Raw genomic sequence first — 21,560 nt, 5'->3', positions numbered from 1 at the left:
GCTTGTCTCGTGTCAGCTCAGTTTCGCTCTCCGGGTAACGGAAGGATTAGGACGCAGAGTCACGTTCGAGTGATGGGTCTAGTACCTGAAACTCACAACACCTTGCAAACTCTCGCGTGGGATCCGTCCTCGTGCATATCTCTAAAACCCTACCCCGATTAACACCTTGCATCCTCTCGCGTGGGAATTGGTCTCCGCGTGTTTCTCTAGCACCCTATGCCGTTTAACGCGTTGCAGTATCTTGGCGGGGAAAGCGTAGGAGATGCATGGCCATACGGCCTTTTCCGGCCAATAGGAAGACGCCTAGAGGGTCACAGGACGGACACAACACGGGAGGCAGCCTATTGGAGGGGATAGAGGGAAAGAGTCTTACGCTGTATGTCGGAGGGGGACATAGTACCGGTGCTCTGTGAATTAACCCTTTTACTGCCAGCCAATTTCAGGTGGGATGTACGAAGACTGCCAAGGCTATTTTCTGAAATTAGCATCATTTCAGATTTTAAAATTTTTCAGCTAGTCAATTTTATTTGATACGTCTACGTTTTTTCCCAATTCTTTATTTATATTTACATCTTATAACCATAGATAGATTATGGGGGTTTACATAAATTACAGCCATTGAACAGGCCACATAAGATAAACATTTGACCGGACGTCGGCTCTGGCCGACGCGAGGGAATGGCAGTGACCGCTGAGGTAGCAATAGACCTCAGGACAAAATTTTAATTTGCCATCAAATATGTTCTAAAAATCACCAAGGATAAATATAAGAGATGTGCGAATAGTATCCGCGAATACTAGAAAGTATTCGATATTCGAGGTCTCGAATAGTTATGCGAAAAGTACCGCCTCGAATACCTCGAATGCTTTGAATTTCGCGTCGTACACTGTCGCACGCACGTCGTTGGTAGTCGCCTAGGAAAATGTACAGAACTCTAGTCTTTTAGTGCATGCAGCGCCGTTTAAGCAAGTTGACGAACTAAATCAAATTCGCGGGTCAGAGCGGTGAAAAGAGTTCGACGTGGGGAACCTAAATTGATCCGGGTGAAAAAATCCGAAAATCCCCGGTTTCTCCCACCAGGAAACTCAAGTGCCGTGGGATAGTAACATCGGCGCATTTCCCACGATCTGCTATCCCCCCCATTCAGCACTTGCCTAACACACTCTGACGCTTTCATCTTCTCCGAAATCAAACAAAAGGTCCTCGCTCGGGCAGGGGTCGTATTACGAAGACCTTAGCTTCGAAAAAATATCAAGTTACACGAGAACAATAAAGACGTGTCTCACGCCCCCCTTTTCTAGCCCACTGACCTTTTTCTGCCTACCTGCTTCGAAGTTCCCCATTTCTGGAGCTCAACTGCTGCATGAGTACCGTGGGATAGTAACATTAGCGCATATTCCAAGATCCGCTGTCCCCCTCTGAGGCTTTCCTCTTCTCCGAAATGAAAAAAGGTCCCAGCTCGCGCAGGGATCATATTACGAAGACATTAGCTTCGAAAAAATATCAAGTTACGCGATAAAAATAAAAGCGTGTCTCGTGCCCACCCCCTTTTCTCACCCACTGACTTTTTTTACCTACCTGCTTCCAATTTCCCCCTTCCTGGAGGTCAAATGCTGCATGAGTCATCTACTAGCCCGAAAGGTGTCTAACAATGACTTTCGGCAATTATTATAACACCTTTATTGGATTGAAATATTAGTAATGTGCGCGTAATTTAAAAAAGAACAAGACCAAAGGCGGCGCATTTCTGACTTATATAAGCATTTTACGCGAGGAAATAAATGTCAAAATAGGACGGAAGCTTGGCATTCTGGCGAGACTCGATATGAGCAGCAGAGCTTCTCGGAAGTTGATGTGGTATTTTTTCCGAGAACATATATCAAGTTACAATTTATTAGTGGTGCTATAAATCTTTATTGTTACAGTCCAAGACGAAGGGATATTTTCTCAGGATATTTGGTTTCTCCCTGATAGCAATTCCAATTCATCTTCTTATCTCGTGAGAACTCCCAAAGATGGACTGAAAATAACTGAAGAAAATCCGGTGGAGAAGAGCTTGTGTTTTACAAAATGCCTCAGATTGTCAGCTAGCACTTGGCAGCAGGAGTGGGGGTAAAACGAAGTTAGTTGAATTAATTATATGCCCAATTGTTTCCATAAAATTAAAATTAGGGATGGGTCGAATAGTAGATTTCTCGAATTCGAATATCAAATCATTGCTCGAATATTCGAATACCTCGAATTTCGAATACCTCGAATACTAAACTATGAATGTGAGAATGTTTGACTTGGTCGCCTATGCAGCAGGAAACCCAAGATTTAGGCGAGTAATTGTGATCGCCTTTAAAGGATTCAAACAGTAATTTAGCTGATTAATGGAATATTTTAATTTAATGTAAACAATACGGTAGTTTCCTTCATTAAAGAAAACGAAAGGCATCGATTGTGATTCGTTACCTACCATTGGTGTATTCATAATATACAAATTATTTGGTTCTAGAAATACCGGTCTAGACCAATGGCAGTGGTCAAGTTTATCCTCATTTGAAAAAGGCCAGATTGGCGCCCATGTGATGCCACTCCACGTGCAATCACAGGGACCTAGTTTCTACACAAGAGGATCGGAGTTTTACATCGTCTGAGGTTACTAATTCATGGATGAGGCACAGAGCTCAGGGAAACATGTCTTAATAATCACTTATTAAAACTGGCTAAGGTCGGAAAGTTTTCTTCGTTTGATAAGGTAAGGTATCAGCGCTCAGAGCCTCGCCCAAGGTCACCTCACAAGGCGGGAGGGGGAACCAGAAATGTGTCACACAGACTTTTCCCCACCATTCCCACTAACGCGTCGCGTTTTCACGCGCTTAAAAATTTTCACCTTTGATTTAATCGCAAAAACTAGATATCGTGCAATAAAAATCCAAAAGCATAAAAGACGTACTCCAGGAGTATTAATATTTCAATTAAGGGAATGAAAAAATAATATGAAAGCACTCTATTTGAGCATTACGCCAAAATGCTAAGCCCCCGTCGTATTTCTTCGTCTTTCTGGCATTTATTTTCCTGCGTAAAATGCTTAAATAAAGTCATAAATATGTCGTGTTTGGTTATATTCTTTCTTAAATTACGCGCATATTACTTATATTTCAATCCAATAAAAGTGTTATAATAATTGCCGAAAGTCATTGTTAGACACCTTTCGGGCTAATAGATGACTCATGCAGCAGTTGACCTCCAGAAAGGGGGAAATTCGAAGCAGGTAGGTAGCAAAAGGTCAGCGGGTGAGAAAAGGGGGTGGGTGCGAGACACGTTTTTATTTTTCTCGCGTAACTTGATATTTTTTCGTAGCTAAGGTCTTCGTAATACGATCCCTGCACGAGCTGAGGTCGGATCCTTTGTTTGATATCGGAGAAGAGGAAATCGTCAGAGTGGGTAAGGCGAATGCTGAATGGAGGGAATAGCGGATCGTGGGAAATGCGCCAATGTCACTATCCCACGGCACTGAGTTCCTCCCTGTGGTAGTTTCATCTCCTGGGGAAGATTCAAAATAAGTGCCTGTCGTTATTAGCCACAAAGGACACATGGTAAACACCTCGTCTTATTTTTATCAAAAGATGGATGCGGGAAAATGGTCAGTGGGGGGAGAAAGAGTGAAGGGTGAAACGCGATTCTGTTATTTTCCGGTAACTTTATATTTTTTCAAAGCTAAAGTCTTCGTAAAACGATCCCTACACGAGCTGGGACCTTTTGTTTTATTTCGGAGAAGAGTAAATCGTCAGATTGGGTGGGGTGAATGCTGAATGGAGGGAAAAGCGGATCGTGGGAAATGCGCCTATGTTGCTATCCCACGGCACTGAGTTACTCCTGACGGTGGACACCTGGGATTCTCGGATTTTTTCACCCTATCAATTTCGGTTCCCCATGTCGAACTATTTTCACCGCTCTAACCCGCAAATTTGATATAGTTCGTCAGCTTGCCTAAAACGGCGCTGCATGCACTAAACGACTAGAGTTCTCATTTTTCTGAGTCAACTACCAATGACGTCCGAGCGAAAGCGTAAGACGCGAAATTCAAAGTATTCAAGGTATTCGAGACGGCACCTTTGGCATAACTATTCGAGATCTCGAATATCGAATACTTTCAAGTATTCGAGGTATTCGAGTATTCGCGGATACTATTCGCACATTTCTAATTAAAATATTCCATTAATTAGCTAAATTCCTGTTCGAATCCTTTAAAGGAAATTAAAATTACTCCCCAAAATCTTGTGTTGCTTGCTGCATAGGAAACCGAGTCAAACATTCCAGAATTTATCATTGAGTATTCGAGGTATTCGAAATTCGAGGTATTCGAAATTCGAGGTATTCGAATATTCGAGCAATGATTTAATATTCGAATTCGATATTCGAGTTCGAGGAATCTGCTTTTCGACCCATCTCTAATAAATATACACGTAAAACGTTTATTATGTGTAATAATTTTCCATGGAATGTTTTTTTAATCGCAAGAAAAGGAAGCTTTTCTCATTAGCAGACACTTGCACCTCAATACGTATTTCCATTGGCTGACGGAAATATGACGTCAGCTCATACAACCGTGCGGCGGTACCGTGAAATCCATGGGGGTTCGGCGGATTTGCAAGATCTTCAGCACGGATCGGCACTTTGTTAGCGTTTCACTTTGAGAAGTGTACATAATATCGCCGCACAGTGGGCGGAAATCGAAAAAAGCTTGACAAAACTAATATCTCCGTTATTATTCAACGTAGATCCACGATTTTTTCGATTTTTAATTATTTTTACCTCCTTAATCCGATTCTAATGTTATTTTTGCTCTCGAACAATCAGGGGCCTCTCTAAAATAAAATGGCGGAAACAGTAAAAATTCCCTAATTTTAATATTAAAAGCGCTGCATGTTAGATGCTTATTATATTCATACAAGTACTATCACTGACTTAGAAACTTTGATACATAACCCTAAACAACTTAACCGTGATGTATCGATACATCATAGAATGTATAGATGCGTGGTATCTATGTAATATTAAGGATATGGATTTTACCAATGTATTCCTCGGAAATTAATGCAAGTATTTTTAGATTATTTTCATTAGAAGTTAAAACCATATTTCTGTTTCTGAAATGAATGACTAATGAAATGGAAATAATGCATACCTGAGTAAATACAGTTAAAGGTCTTCGTTACCTGAATCAATCTCGTCTCCATCTGACTCTGCGTTCTCGTCAATCAGAAGGAGGTTCCTAGCTCCCTTAGGTACCTTCACATTTCCGTGATTCGAATCGATTGATGAGGATACTATTGCGTCCGAAGATAGAAGAAGTCTTAGAAAAATAAAATTTTGCACTGGAAAATTTTCTGGAGTGCTGCTCTTTGAACCTCCTAATATCCTTGTGCCCCGATTCAAGGGCCTCCTTCGACAATTGTCCAATGGGTAGCATTGCTGCGTTTACAATACACGCTCCATGTATTAGAATCTTATGCACAGTTGGGGGTATATAATACCATTCAGAGTGCTCCACATAAAGGGCGGCAGTGGAAGAGCAATACTCGCGGAAACGATCTTCATCAATTAGAAGTCGCTAATTTCCCAAAAAATCCTTTATCTCTGCATCTCCCCCAATACTAAATTTTTTAATAGAAATTTGAATGCCAATAGTTTTTTCGACTCTACCGTCTACACCATTCCTTGGCACATAGCATCGTGCAGTTTCTTTTTGAGTCACTTTCCTCCTCTTCATTTTCTCCCCTGTCGGAAATAAAAGCTTCTAAATCTACACGCCACAAAAAATTGCTACATTTTCTAACGTTGCCTTATCGATATAAAATATTTCTACAACTAGTGGTTTTAATCATACCTATTACCGATTAATGTATTCCCTCCGTCGTGTACGACCTCTCTGTATTAGAGTAAATTCGACAACCGGTAACCAATCGATGGGCTCACCTAGGAGAACTCCTCTGTCAGTAGTCACTGTGGCTAAAAGACGTCGATGTTTCAACACTCACCAGCTAAGGTAGACTGACCGTATAAGTAAAACTGAGGAAGCAAGACATTATCTTAGACAATAGAACGTGTGAAGTTTTGGGAAAACCGCCCGGTAAATCGCCAGCTAACTCGTTCACTAGCGTGTTCCAGAGAAGCGATCTTTTGGAGGGCATTAACCGATGCACGTGCGCTGCGGTGGTAAAACAAATAGCGGCGAGTTTCAAAGAAACAACCTAGCCCCAAACACCAAATTCAAGAGCCCCACATTTTGAAGGAACAATAAGCTGGAGTAGTCAAGAGGTGTTACTTAGAGAACTACTAGTAGTGGAAGCGGATTACCGCCCCAAGGAACAATTGCGGTCTGTCGGTCGTGTGCACTGACCGCGACTGCTTCGATTCTTTCCCTCTCCTCAAGGTCGGAGGGATTTCTAGTTTGAAGGGACCTAAAGTGCGGGAAATTCCCTGTACATATGTATGTGAGAATAAGTACGAATAAGGGAACAAAGCACTCTGCCGACGTATGGTCACACGTCCTCATAGGGCTCATGGGTGACCGGCGGCAGCGGCGAATTTTCTACTTTCTATGTGCAACAAGAGAGTACGAAATATTTTTGGACAAAATATTGCCTTTACTTTTAGATTTCACATCTTTCCTAACAATTGGGGTAAAAATAATAGTGGTGGAACCATTATTTGCTTTAAACTGGAGCAAAAACCAAATCAGGGTAATCCGCGGCCGGGCCGGGCGGCAGCGTTGACTTTTTATACATATCCCATCAACAAGCAAGGTAGCAAGTTGGAGCAAGATTTTTCTTTTGGATCATACAGTCAAGTTTCAGGTCTTTATTTACATATGAATTTTAAGATCGAGTCTCGTCGCCCTCATAAAGTTTTTTTCCACTTTATGTCAAAAATAGTCAAAAAACAATGCACTTTTGAATGTTTAATTATTATATGAAAAATTGATAAAAATAAATAAACTAGCCCGTGTAATTCTTAGGAAAGATTTACTCTTTTACAAAATACGCGTTGAGATTTATGGAAAACCATATTAACGGCTCAATAGCGAAAGTAAATACTCGATTTTTGCAGAAATTCAGAATTGACATTTTTTATAATTTTTTCTCGTCTTTAACGGATTCTAATGATTTAATGGGTGAACCAAATATTGAAATAGCCATAGTTCCTTAATCCTTGGACATTATTCTATCATACTGTACCATTTTTGTTTAACAAAAAAATAGTGAAAATTTAGGGTTTTGTCACACTTTTTTCGATTTCCGCCCACTGTGCGCCGTGACGTGCTTTTCCGAAGAGTGAAAAAGTTACTAGGGATATTATTTTGCTTCTGTGGGCGTCGTGGATCCTGGTTTCGATAAGGGAGATGCGAGAAACTTGCGTAAAATTTCAACTGCCTCAATGTTTACATTCATGAGTAGAAATAGTAACTACATAAATTCTGAGACCCGGGTAGTGAAGATGGCTAGGTGAGTATATCGCCACGATTGGAAATTGATTTTCTTAGGGTATAAGTTGATGTTAACGTTTCTAAATCCTTTTTTCACATAGAGTCAGACGAGAAGAATACGGCGATGATGCTATACGTTACGTGCAAGTTTAGCGTGATAAAAATGAATGCATCGTCCGTGCTCGTATTCGTAGGTTAGAACGAAGGCCTATGTTGTTGAAGCCCGTCTTTTGGAGGAGAGCGGCGAAAGCGAAGTTGTGACTCTTTCGTGTAAGGATTGCATAGCCAGTTTGGGTACGTAAGACGTTACTCTAAGTGGTATTGTATCTTTTTTATTTGGCATTATAAGGAAAACAAATTTTCCCGTTATTTATTCGTGTAGAACAACTTGATGAAATTTTTAAGTAGTGAAATCTCCGATTTAATAGACCTAACAATAAGTATTTCCTTAAGTGTGGAAAATATAATATGGAACTTCTTCGAAGTAGCCCACTTGCTCAAAATTTCACTTTTGAGTAACTTAATGGGATAAAAAATTCCCCTATTTCTGTTGCTGTTCCTTACATTCTTTACCTACGGCAAAAATATAGGAGATAAAACTTTCCGCTTATTATTATTACATTTGTTACCTATCAAAGAGCTGTATGGATCTACGGTACTTATTCATTCGGTTTTGTAAGCATATATTCGAGTTACTCTTACATTGCTAACTCCAGTCTTTCCCTAGTTTCAAGAGGGAATTACATCAGTTAATGATATTAGAGTTTTCGTAGTAAGTACCAATAAATCAAGAAACTGAAATTCGTCGGCACTTTTTCATCCGAACAATTCGTCGTTCACCGTCTCGGGGGACCGTGTGAAAATACTTATTTGAGGCATTTCCACTAGTATTACTGCACATAGGCACAATGCAGTACTTATAGCTGCGCTTCGACAAATCGACGAAATACGTACGACAACAAAAACGACGTAATATCCACAATAACACTAATTCTTTACCTCCTCTACAGTAAAGCGCACGGACGCGAACAACACTATTGCATGAGCTGACGTCATTCAAGATGGCAGTGGTGCGAATTACGTTCTTCTTACATGGCAAGTGACAGCTATTTTAAATGCTCGAAATAAAAAAGTGCAAGATTATACGTCCAAAGTGTTACACCACTTAGCTCAATATTTACACGTATTTTTCAGAAAGGTCTTTACCTTGATAGGTGTCCAGAGGTCTATTGTCGGATATATTCAGGCCCGGCCTTAGACCCAGTTTAGCGAGTCCTTAGGGCAACTCCTCTGCGATTAAACCCGATCCTCCCACTCATTTATGACCATACTCACCACAGGAATCCGTTGGATTGTGGTTAGTTTTCAATAGTTTTCATGTTTTTATACTTTCAAATGAATTATTCGTTTTTTCTCTACGCCCGAAGTTTTTAAAACAAATTTTTGCGTTAAAACGTAACGAACTCCCGGAATTATAGCCTTACTACCTTGTATTTACCAACTTTGTTGTTATTAACGCTAGAAACTTGTTTAAAATTCCACAATGCTTAAAAAAAAACGTTAGCAATTCTTTTGGAAGAGTAAATTAATGACAATCAACTACAATGTTTGGTCTTTTGCAATCACTGGGAACGCATTAAGTTAACCGTGAATTCGTGCTATGATAGGGTTGGAGGGTGAAGTCCAGGGACTCCAAATTATGAAAAATTTTTGGGGGGTCCAAACCGGGGATCATGCCCCGGGAAATTTTATAAGTAGTGAGTTTTAAGTTTTTTTAAGCATATAAGAAGAGTCATAAGATAAACATTAGACCCGTGATAATAGGGTGGTTTCCTATTATTTTTTATTGCCTTAATCGAAAGATTATTACTCCTGGAGTACGTATTTCACGATTTTAGATTTTTGAATGACAATATCTATTTTTCGCGATTAAATGAAAAGTGAAAAATTTCAAGCGCGCGAAAACGCGACGCTTAAGTATGAATGCCGGGCAATATCTCCGTACGTCGTATTTCTGGTTCCCCCTCCCGCCCGGTGAGGTGACCTTGAGGCGAGGCTAAGCGCTGATACGACGCAGGCTGCTAGGGGGTAGCTGAGTACCTTGCTGGATGGTAGCGCTTGGCTTAAATAAGGATTATTAATACCTTATCAAACGAAGAAAACTTTTCGACCTTAGCCAGTTTTAATTGGTGATTATTAAGACATGTTTCCCTGAGCTCTGTGCCTCATGCATGAATTGGTAACCTCAGACGATGTATAACTCCTATCCTCTCGTGTAGAAACTAGGTCCCTGTGACGTCATGTGGAGCGGAATCGCATGGGCGCCAATCTGGCCTTTTACAAATGAGGATAAAATTTGACCCTTGCCATTCGTCTGAACCGGTATTTCAAAAACCAAATAATTTGTGTATTATGAATACACTAATGGTGGGTAACGAATCGCAATCAATGCCTTTCGTTTTCTTTGATGAAGGAAACTACCCTATTCGAATATCGATATCTGGACGCTCCGGGGAAAATCGGAAAGCCTGACACATTTTTTCCTCTCACCCATAACGAATTTTTGAGGAGGCTCGGGCGCCCTCAGGCCCCATATAGTCGCCGCCACTGGTGAAGTCAAGTGGCCTGGGTTAGGGACGGTAGGGTTGAGCTGGGCCCCAAATCTGAGGGACGAAAATACCCAGGCAACTCACCCCCCAAAAAAGAGCTCCATACAGAAAGGTTTTAAATATTCATATGCTACTCGTTGCACGAAAATATTTTCATATTGTAGGCGCCGGCAGGAAAGGGTTAAGGTTAGAATAAAAATATTTTGTCATATGATGCTTTACTTCATAGTTTGTTGAAATAAATATTCCTGTTTAAAGGTTAGGTACTCAAATCTTGATAAAAGGCGTTAATCATAGTATTTATAATTCAAGAGTGCTTATTTGATGAAGTTTTGACTGGAAATATTTTTTTGTGATAAACCCGTTAATTAAGGACTTCTTTCACCGATTTTTTTTATAATAGAGTGGTTTCCTATTTTTTAATTGCCTGAATGAAAAGATCAATACTCCCGTAGAACCTATTTCACACTTTTAGATTTTTAAATGACGATTTCTATTTTTCGCAACTAAATGAAAAGTCTCGCGTCTGAGCTGGGTGCGACCACCTAGTGCGTCCACCGGGTTGCGGATGGTGGGTCAACCTCTAGATATAGAGGTTAGCTGCGATATAAGCAAGTTTACTTGTCGAATAAGCAGTCGTGGACAAAAAGCGGCGGTTATCCGAGGTGGTACGGGTCTATCCCTGGGTGAGATAGGCCACCTAAATGATACACTAAACCTGTGAAGATACCGTGACTTGTCGATGAGAGGCCGCCAACAATTATGCCTCACATCACCCGGAGGAGAGGGCAGCAGCTCTTCTTCATATGGGTGAAGGTGGAGATCACGATGGTCAGTACAGCGACACTCATTGCACTTCAGGCGTGGTAACATTTACTTTAACGGCTGTAGTGGTGCGATTTGGAAGGCAAGGAGAAACCACCACATTATTATTCCGAGGAGGCGCAACTACTCCAACTTTAAATTGTCTGACATGATGGAATTCTCTCAGGTAAAAAATTCCGGAGGTCATAGTCCCCCATTCGGATCTCCGGGCGGGATCACCCGAGAGGGCACATCGGTCAATTGTGATAAAGTTATGAGGATAGGTACATGGAACGTGAGATCACTCGGGACTTGCGGTAAGCTAGAAAACCTTAAAGTGGAAATGGAAAGATTGAATATCGACGTGCTAAGAATCAGCGAAATGAAATGGCCTGAGGAGGGAGACTTTTGGAGTGGAAGCTATAGGATTATACACACAGGATCCCTGAACGGTAATGCTGGGGTTGGGGTAATGCTCAGAAAGAGCACCGGAATGCGTGTGAAAAGCTTCCTACAGTACAATGAAAGGATAGTTATGGTGAAGATAGAGACTAAGCCAGTAAATACCGTAGTGGTACAAGTCTACATGCCCACGACAGACTACGAGGATGAAAAAGTTGAAGACGTCTACGATGATATAAAGGAAGTAATCAAAAAGGTAAGGGGTGAAGAAAACCTAATTGTTTTAGGTGATTGGAACGCTGTCGTCGGCGAAGGCCAGGATGGAAGAATAACCGGAAAATATGGATTAGGAAATAGAAATGAAAGAGGAGAAGGGCTGTTAGAGTTCTGCATAGAACACAAATAAGTGGTTGCCAACACTCTATTTAAGATTCACATGCGAAGAAGATACACATGGAAAATGCCAGGAGACGAAAGAAGATTTCAACTAGACTATATTTTAGTGAAACAGAGGTTTAGAAACCAGATAAAGGACTGTAAAAGCTACCCGGGGGCAGATATCGACAGTGATCATAATCTAGTGATGATGAAATGCCATCTGAAATTCAATAAATTGAAGAAATCAGCTAATAACACAGAAAGTATAAGAATACGAATACTGAGGAAGGACAGGCTTGCTACAAGAGAATAAGGAACGAGATTTGCCGCCAACTGAGGAAAGCCAGAGAAGCGTGGATGAGGAACATATGTGAGGACGTACAAAATAACCTCGTCAAAGGGAAAGTGGAAGCGGCCTATAGAATAGTGAGGAACCACTTCAAGGAACGAAACACAAAATGTAATAGCATAAGGGACAGGAATGGAAACATTCTAATTGAAAAAGAAGACAAAGCCGAGAGATGGAAGGAATACCTGGAGGAATTATACAACGGGAGCAAACTTAGCTCAAAAGTTCTCGAAGAGGAAAGTGAAGTTGAAAATGATGACATTGGAGCAAGCATCTTAAGATCGGAATTTGACGCTGCAGTAAGATACCTGCAAAAGAATAAGGCCCCAGGAATAGATGACATTCCAGCAGAGTTAATAAAAAATGCAGGAGAAAAGGTCTTAACTCAACTGTATAAAACTATCTGCGATATGTACTCAACAGGAGATTTACCTAGTGACTTCGAGAAGAACATCATCATTCCCATACCCAAAAAGAAGAGAGCTGATAGGTGCGAAGAATTTAGGACCATAAGTCTGACGACACATGCGTCGAAGATTCTGACAAGAATCATTTACAGTAGAATTGAACGAAGAGCAGAAGAATTCCTGGATGAGGACCAATTCGGATTTAGGAAAAGGAGGGGCACAAGGGAAGCAATTTTGGCTCTTAGGACGATCATAGAGAAGAGAATGGAGAAAAACAAACCAACCTTCATAGCATTTGTCGATTTAGAGAAGGCCTTTGATAACGTGGAATGGAATTCAATGCTTAGAATTTTGAAAGAAATCCGCGTACTCTACAATGATCGTAGAAGTATTCATAGTTCGCATAAAAACCAAGTAGCTGTGATCAAATGTGGACCAAACGGTGCAGAAGCGAGAATAATAAAAGGGGTGAGACAAGGTTGTGCGCTTTCCCCCTTAATTTTTAATGTTTACATAGAGAAAGCCATCAACGAAATCAAGCAGAAGGCTTCGGGTGTCAATATCCACGGAGAAAAAATTAGTATGCTGCGATTTGCTGACGACATCCCCTATGAAAAAATTGTATAAAACCTGTATAAAATTGTATAAAACCTGTATAAAATTGTATAAAAATTTTGTATACATTCTGTATAGAATTATATACAAGTTGTGTACAGTCTCTATACAGATTGTATAAAATCTCTATACAGATTTTATACAGTCTGTATACGTTATATACAAAAATGAGTGTATACAATTTGTATAAAAATATACATTTTATACAAATTATATACAGGCTGTATAAGAATTGTATATGGGCTGTATACAATTGTATACGGGCTGAATAAGAATTGCATACGGATTGTATGAAAGAAGACCTACCCTATGAAAAAATTGTATAAAACCTGTATAAAATTGTATAAAATCTCTATACAGATGTTATACAGTCTGTATACAAGTTATATAAAAAAATGAGTGTACATATACAATTTGTATAAAAATATGCATTTTTACACAAATTACATACACGCTGTATTAGAATTGTACATGGGCTGTATAAGAATTAAACATGGGCAGCATAAGAATTGTACATGGGCTGTATACGGGCTGAATAAGAATTGTATACAAACTGTATGAAAGAAGACCTAGGAATACCTCATCCAAAATAGGTGGAGTAATACTACCCATTTTCTTCCTCATTTCATCTCAGGTCATAAAGAAACACTCATAAAAATTATTCCAACAGACCATTTCCCTTACCACACTTCCTCTAGGAACCCACATGCATACAAAGGCATAAATAAAAATGGAGTGAATGCTGTCCAAAATATAACATTATAATCCTTTAAACATTGTTAAACTGAAAACTAACCAACCATTCAATACCAGATTTTTAAATGATAAATAGGGGATTCTCAAGTTAAACAGTGGAAATTAAGAATAGCATGTAATTAATTCTAAGTAAAACATCACTTACTCATAAAAGAAATAAACGTCTACAAGGTACTTCCCACACAGCACACGGACACCTTTAACACACGTTTAGGTTAGGACTGAATTTCGTTCGATAATAGTATCTAAATAATAGGTCCAGACAAGAATTTAAATAAATTAGGCTTCAATTCCACACACAATATTTATTGGGCTTCTTTGGTGAAATAATACAACACAAGAAACTACATAAGTATTATGTACTTAATTTTCTTCTCCCCCTGCAACCGTGTTGTTGCTGTCACTTGGCGTGCCTTAGTGAGTTTCTAATAGCCACCTCCACATCTTTTTCAGGGACTGACATGCTCTCCTGCACTGCTACTGTAGTAATGAAGTATATAAAAATTTCATTGTAGCAAGAAATTGTCTCTTGTAGGTAACAAGCAGATTACATAAGACAGGAAACTACAGTCTTATTAGTCTCGTGTTTAACATTCTTAAGGTTTCAAAATTAGGAAACCTGTCCATTTTAGGCCGTAAACATTTTAGAAACTTTTCTTTGGATTTTTCTTCTTCTTAAAAAAGAAAAGATTACAAGTAAAAATATTAATACATTATATATTTATAAATGAAAGTTATAAAATATACTAGTAATACATATATTATAATTAAGAACATTTTTCATAGAGCAATTGTTGCACGACAGATCCGAACGACAGAATACAACGAACACAACTAAAATGCAAGAATTTCCAAAGGAATTGCTGCTACAATATTTTAAATCACCACTTTCAGTCCTGTACATTAACATCATGAAGCCACTTTTAACTAGAAATTACGTCCAAAGAATTTCAGGGAGAAATGGTACATACCTTAATGTTTTCCGTAGGGGTGAAATTGTCTCTTCTTATCGCCAAAATACACCTCTTCTTCAATCCATGAAGATCTATAGGAAAGGTAAAAACTTGAACTTTGGGTCTATAGTCCTGCAGGAGTTTCCTTCGCATACCGGCACCACACACGAGAAAGGCATATTTAACAAAAATGCCTCACAAACAAGTTTCTGAAGCCCACCGAATGAAATTAAAGAATAACGGAAACTTCACTATTCACAAAAACTCTAATTTTCACCAACTTAACCACAAAAATCTAAGGAATATGGTGAAACAACGTAAACCACGTAATCTCCAACGGCGATCCTGGACGATCCTTCCGCGGGCTCTCTTTCTCGGTGGCTATGGCCCCATCCGCAAAAGAAAATAGTCCCACACCGGATATGAATTTTTTTATCCAGAGTATCCAGAAACGAAATGACTACTGTGTCATATATTAAATCACGAGTTTTTAGGAAATTTGGGCGTATGTGATACAACTTTATCGCTGCATATGAATTTGTCAGTGTTCTGTTTAAAACCTTCGTACCGCTTCATACAAACGGGACACGGGGACACTATGGAGTTATGGACGCCCGCTGGTGACATTGAATCTTCCAAGTGGCATTGAATGGCTAACATTGATGGATCTCCAAGAATCTTGTTTAAAACGCGATTCATGATCTTTAGAAGCAATTGAACTCTTGAATGTGGAACATTATTTTTGTCCCCTAAGTACTAAGTTCATTTTTGGACTTAAATTTTTGACGCCTCGGTTGAAAATTTTCCAAGTGGCATTGAATGACTAGCGTTGATGGATCTCCGAGAATCTTGTTTAAAACGCGATTCATGATCTTTAGAAGCAATTGAACTCTCGAATGTGGAACATTATTTTTGTCCCCTACTAAGTTCATTTTTGGACTTAAATTTTTGACGCCTCGATGGAAAATTTTCCAAGTGGCATTGAATGGCTAACATTGATGGATCTCCAAGAATCTTGTTTAAAACGCGATTCATGATCTTTAGAAGCAATTGAACTCTTGAATGTGGAACATTATTTTTGTCCCCTACTAAGTTCATTTTTGGACTTAAATTTTTGACGCCTCGATTGAAAATTTTCCAAGTGGCATTGAATGACTAGCGTTGATGGATCTCCGAGAATCTTGTTTAAAACGCGATTCATGATCTTTAGAAGCAATTGAACTCTCGAAGGTGGAACATTATTTTGGTCCCCTACTAAGTTGATTTTTGGACTTCAGTTTTTGAGGCCTACTTTGAATTGCTGTTATACAAATTGTATACATTGTGTACAAATTGTATACATTGTATACAAATTGTATACATTGTATACAAATTGTATATGCTGTATACAGCTGGTGAATTAATACAGTTTATACAATTTGTATACAATGTATACAAATTGTATACAACCTGTATAAACTGTATAGAAATTTTATACGGTTTTATACAATTTTTTCATAGGGGATAGCAGTCATAGCCGAGACAGAGAAGGATTTGAAGAAGACGTTGACAAACATGGAAATGACAATGGCCAGATATCAGCTGAAAATCAACAAAAAGAAGACTAAGATATTAGTTTGCAGCAAAAGAGAGGAGGCTAAAACAAACATCAACCTAGGAAAGCATAAGCTTGAAGAGGTGAACGAGTTCTCTTACCTGGGAAGCCGAATTACCAGCGATGGACGGAGCAAGAAAGAAATACACAGTAGAATAGCGCAGGCGAAGAGGGCTTTCTACAAAAAGAAGAATCTTCTTACAGCTGAAAATACCAGCATAGAAGTAAGGAAGCAATTCATCAGATGCTACATATGGAGTGTGTCTCTATATGGAAGCGAGGCTTGGACGTTGACAGCAGCAGAGAAGTCAAGAGTGGAAGCATTCGAAATGTGGTGCTACCGAAGAATGATGAAGATAAAATGGATTGACCGTGTGAGTAACCATGAAGTGCTAAGGAGAGTAGGAGAAAAGAAAAGCCTCCTAAAAACATTAAGCAGAAGAAGGGACAACTTAGTTGGCCGCATTTTGAGGCACGATGTTCTGATGAAGACAATCGTTGAAGGACAAGTGGAAGGGAAAAAGGGCAAGGGACGGCCCCGAATGAGTTATATCGGACAGGTTATAAAGGATGTAAAAGAGAATAAATACGTATCTATGAAGAGATTAGCGGATAGGAGAGAGAAATGGAGAGCTGCGTCAAACCAATCTTAGGATTGTTGACTAATGATGATGAAATGAAAAGTGAAAATTTTCAAGCGCGCGAAAATGCAACGGCTAAGTATGAATGCTGGGAAAAGCCCGTGTAAGGCCATTCTGGTTCCAGCTGCCGCCGTGTGAGGCCACCTTGGTGTGAGGCTATGAGCGCCGCTACGATGCAGGCTGCTTGCAGTTGGCAGAGTACCGTGATAGCTGGTAGCGCTTGTCGTAAAAAGGATAATTAATACCCTATCAAACGGAGGAAACTTTCCGACCATAGGCAATTTTAATAGGTGATTATTAAGGGATGTTTGCCTAAGCTCTGTGCCACATGTATGCATATTCTTAGACGATGTTTAACTCCCGACTACTCTTCTAGCATCTGGGTACCTGTGACATCACTTGGAGTGGCATCGCATGGGAGCCAATCTGGCCTTTTTCAAATGAGGCTACAATTGACCATTAACATTCATCTAAACTGGGATTTTTCAAACCAAATAATAAGTATATTATAAATACATTAATGGTGGGCAACGAATCACGATCAATGCCTTTCGTTTCCTTTGATGAAGGAACTACCTTATTCGAAGTCTTTAACTGGTACCTTGATTTTCGAATGACCAAAACTCCGCTTTAATGTGTTGTGGTTCGATAATTTACTTGTTGAATTTATGCCTTGTAAGTGATCTGAAATAAATACTTTTGAAATTACCTTTTCCAATGACACTTTCACAGTAGTATCAGGTTGTCATCAATCCTCTGGCGCATGTATGTCATTTAAATAATCTTTTTACACTCAGAATATTGTAAACAAGGCAAATTAATGATAACGCAGAATTTTACACAAAAAGTACCTCTAGTTCAAGCAATCAGTCTTTCCTTATTACACGCTTCATATACTTCAGCTTTATTATAGATGCGATCGTTGAAGGGGGCCCCACAAGCTTGAGACCCTCGGCATTACCAACTAGCCGACCTGGCGCCACCGTCCTTGGATGTTCATGCAAAAAATCAAGTTAGAAGCTACCTTCAGCCTCTGCAACGGTTGAGAGGCATGGTAATAATAAACTTTAATTATCAATGGCGTGGAAAATCACTCAGAGTTGCAGTAAATTTTTGCTGACACCACATTTGCAAAACATTCAAAACACATACATGTATAACAACAAAACATTCAAAACATAGCCATAGATATATCCAGGTCAAACTTATATGGAATTCAGAACAATGGATTACCACATACGAATTTTTGCAGCACATGTTTGAATCTTGAAGTGCTCACTGAGTAGCCTTTGCTTGGCAACTTTTTAAATAATTAGAATCGCAAATTATCACACTGATTCTTGATTATTAATAGTAAGCAGTAAATGATACTGAGGTTATATTTATTATTTATCATTTTAGTGTCATGAGAGTAGAGACAGGAACATATAGGGTTTGATAATTTTGTTTTACGTGCAAAATGGAATACAATGAGGCTGTATGTAGTCAAGATGAGCAGGTTTTTAAGACTAGGCCTTGTGATGAAATCTCTGGCTTCAGAAACCTCATTACTTTTTCCTGCAGATTTTTTTATTTATTTATTTTCCTCTCCCCGAAAACAGCTCATTTAAGGCCTTTTACATCGGGCGAAATAACATATAACGAGTATCACACACAACCATTCTCTGGGTAGGGGCAACCTACCAAGGCGGGACTCGAACCAGCGACCTTCGGTGTGGCAAGCGAGGACATAACCCCACCGAGACCGAGGCCAGCGATCATGTATTCCTCCAGTTTCATGATAATGCCTCCAGAGTCTAATGCCATATTTGTAAGTATATTACGAGAGAAATCAAAATTGACGGATCCCATGTATTTAGTGTTGCCGCGAGACGAGACGAGACGAGACTTTCGCCAGTCTCGTCTCAGTCTCGTTTCCTGACCTCTGGTATCGTCTCAAGTCTCGTCTCGTGAACCCCAGTCTCGTCTCGGTCTCGAGTCTCGGACGAGACTCTCGTCTCGTCTCGTTTCCCCCATAATAAATTTAGCGTCGATTCCATTGAGTGCTTAATTGCTGAATTGATAGTCTTAAAAATAGGAGAGACATTAATAAAAATTGCAAACACAAATTTATCTGGACACCAATTACATAAAACTGGTGCTACAATCATTGATTTTATTGATAATCAATGAAAAAAATAGTAATTTAAAACGAAAAATGTCTAAAAATAGAATGTAGACATAATCGTAATCGATCACCGGAAAAAATTCAATTCACTAATGGGCGAAATTTTATAGTGGTAAGGATCTTTTTTTTACAACTTCCTTCCTATTTCTATCTACAAAACAGAGAAAGTTGGTGAGAAATGAAAACCTCTTCTTTCCCATTACATTGAGAAAAAATCGAGTCTCGAATACATGTTTTCCGATAAAATACATACTGAAGCTTGGTTTCTAATTTATTCCCATCGATATGAACAAACCTAGAAATAGTATTATTTCCACCAGAGTTGTGGGAACCAACTTTTGAAGGAGCAATTTTTTTGCTTTGGAATTTTCTTTGTAAATTTTCAAGAAACTTTGCCACGTAGCGGTTTGTCTAAGTCATTATGATTGTAATTATTTCATCATAGAAAAATAACTCCAATTCCAAGGATTCTTTTTACACGTATAGGCGATATTTCTTTTCAACTAAATCACACGCAGAGGTTAGAAGCGCGTCTTCACAGCCGATCTCTTCCCAATTATTTTCTTGAAAATTCAAAGAAAAATAAGATGTTATAAGTCTTCGAACCTGGAGTCAAAGGAGTATCCAATTGAAACTTACGAAGTCGTATCAGAACATTCTGCACTCTTTTATTCCCGAAAGTCAAGCACAGTCTGATCGGACCACTCACGAGAGCTAGAAGGCATGGTCAGCTAAGAAGGGGTTCAGATACGGAAGGGGCCCAAGGCCGAAAAAAATAAAATCACCAAAGCAAACGTAAGCGTGAAAAAAACTCCAACCGTCAGCTTCCAACGTCATAAATAAGATACCAGATGCTGGCAGTTCTTCGAGCTTCCGAGAACTATTGAGTAACAATACCTGGACGGTCCAAGCCTTCGCTATCATTGTCATGATGAAAGAGAAAGGAAAAGATGAGACAGAAGATGAGATGATAATGAACCACAGAGGAAGGCATTCAGCGTCCCCACATTGAACACACAATCGCTAAGAAAGCACATAAATCGGAGCGTAAGTGGAAGACTATCTTCCACGAGCGCCCACCAGTCGCCGCTCCTAGAGGAAGCATCCTGGCATCAGCTGGAAAAAATATTCTAAAAACATTCTAGCACACAAACAAAGGCAATTAAGAGGCACAGAACGAAATCAGGCAGATATGTCTCACATATATACTCACTGAAAGTACATATATGGAAGATTAAGAGATAGGAATACCTAATGAAACTTTCAAACTCATACAGTTTGTCTTTCACGCTTGAGGCATGGCATTTATAAGACGCAGGCGTTGGTTCGCGCAGGCTGAGTGAATGACGGGTATTTAAAGTCACGCTTGAGGGGTTAAATAGCAATAATAGTACTCCCTCGTTTGTACCGGCGAAAAAATACTGGTATACTGGTATATTCGTAATTTATAAAATTTGTTAATAAGTTGAAAATAAACGTTCGTATTAATCTATTATAATTATCCGGTATTTCCGAAAATTAGATTATTATACAGGACGATTACACTGAAAAAGTCATTCACAGGCATTTATACGAAAACCCATCGGAAAAATTCATCGGGAGCTCGATTATCTAATTGTGGAACGGTGATAGCGATGTAGTTGAGAAGGGCAACGTTATACAAACGATTTCGGGGCATACGTTTTAATTTTTGGTGTTTTCCTAGCGAATGATATATTTGAAGTTCTCTTAGGCAAGAGTAAGACACTGTCAGCAGAACGTCCTCTTATTCAAACACCCGACGGTGTCAATCCGACACAAACTTCGGCTACTTATACAACAACCACTCACCTGGTGCCCGAGAAAGCTTTTGTCATTTTAATTTCTGCTGTATTTATGTGTGTAAAAATAATTTTACACTTGTCTCATGTAAAGACATAGTAGTTTTTACATTTATAGAATCGGAATTAGTTATGCCTAAAATACTGCGATCGAATAAAATTAGATGTGTAGGCCACATTTCTGTTTAATTTAGAAAAATATATACATTTTACGGTTCAATAACTTGCCTTCTGCGGCTAAAAAAATATTTTATGGCCATAATGATAAACATTCAAGCATGTAGCCATAGTCAAAACACGTAATAATTTTGAACTGGATATTTGACTAAAATTCTCGTAAAATTACTTTGCAAGTCATATTTAATTCGAATATTTTCATTTATAATTGAGACTTCAAGGTCGTTTAACATACATGCAGAAAAAATCTAAATCGTGTTATAAAATCTTCATGAATACTGTAAATTATGCCGTCATTGTTAATAGTTATGTTCTTTAAGATTAATTTCGCTTGTAATATTATCAACGCTCAATTACTTTAGTAGTTAGCTGATTGACAAAACATAAAATGGCAGCGCTGTCGAAGTACA

Source organism: Ischnura elegans, assembly GCF_921293095.1.
Source record: "Ischnura elegans chromosome 13 unlocalized genomic scaffold, ioIscEleg1.1 SUPER_13_unloc_3, whole genome shotgun sequence".
NCBI lineage: Eukaryota > Metazoa > Arthropoda > Insecta > Odonata > Coenagrionidae > Ischnura > Ischnura elegans.
This window is presented reverse-complemented; position numbering follows the sequence as displayed.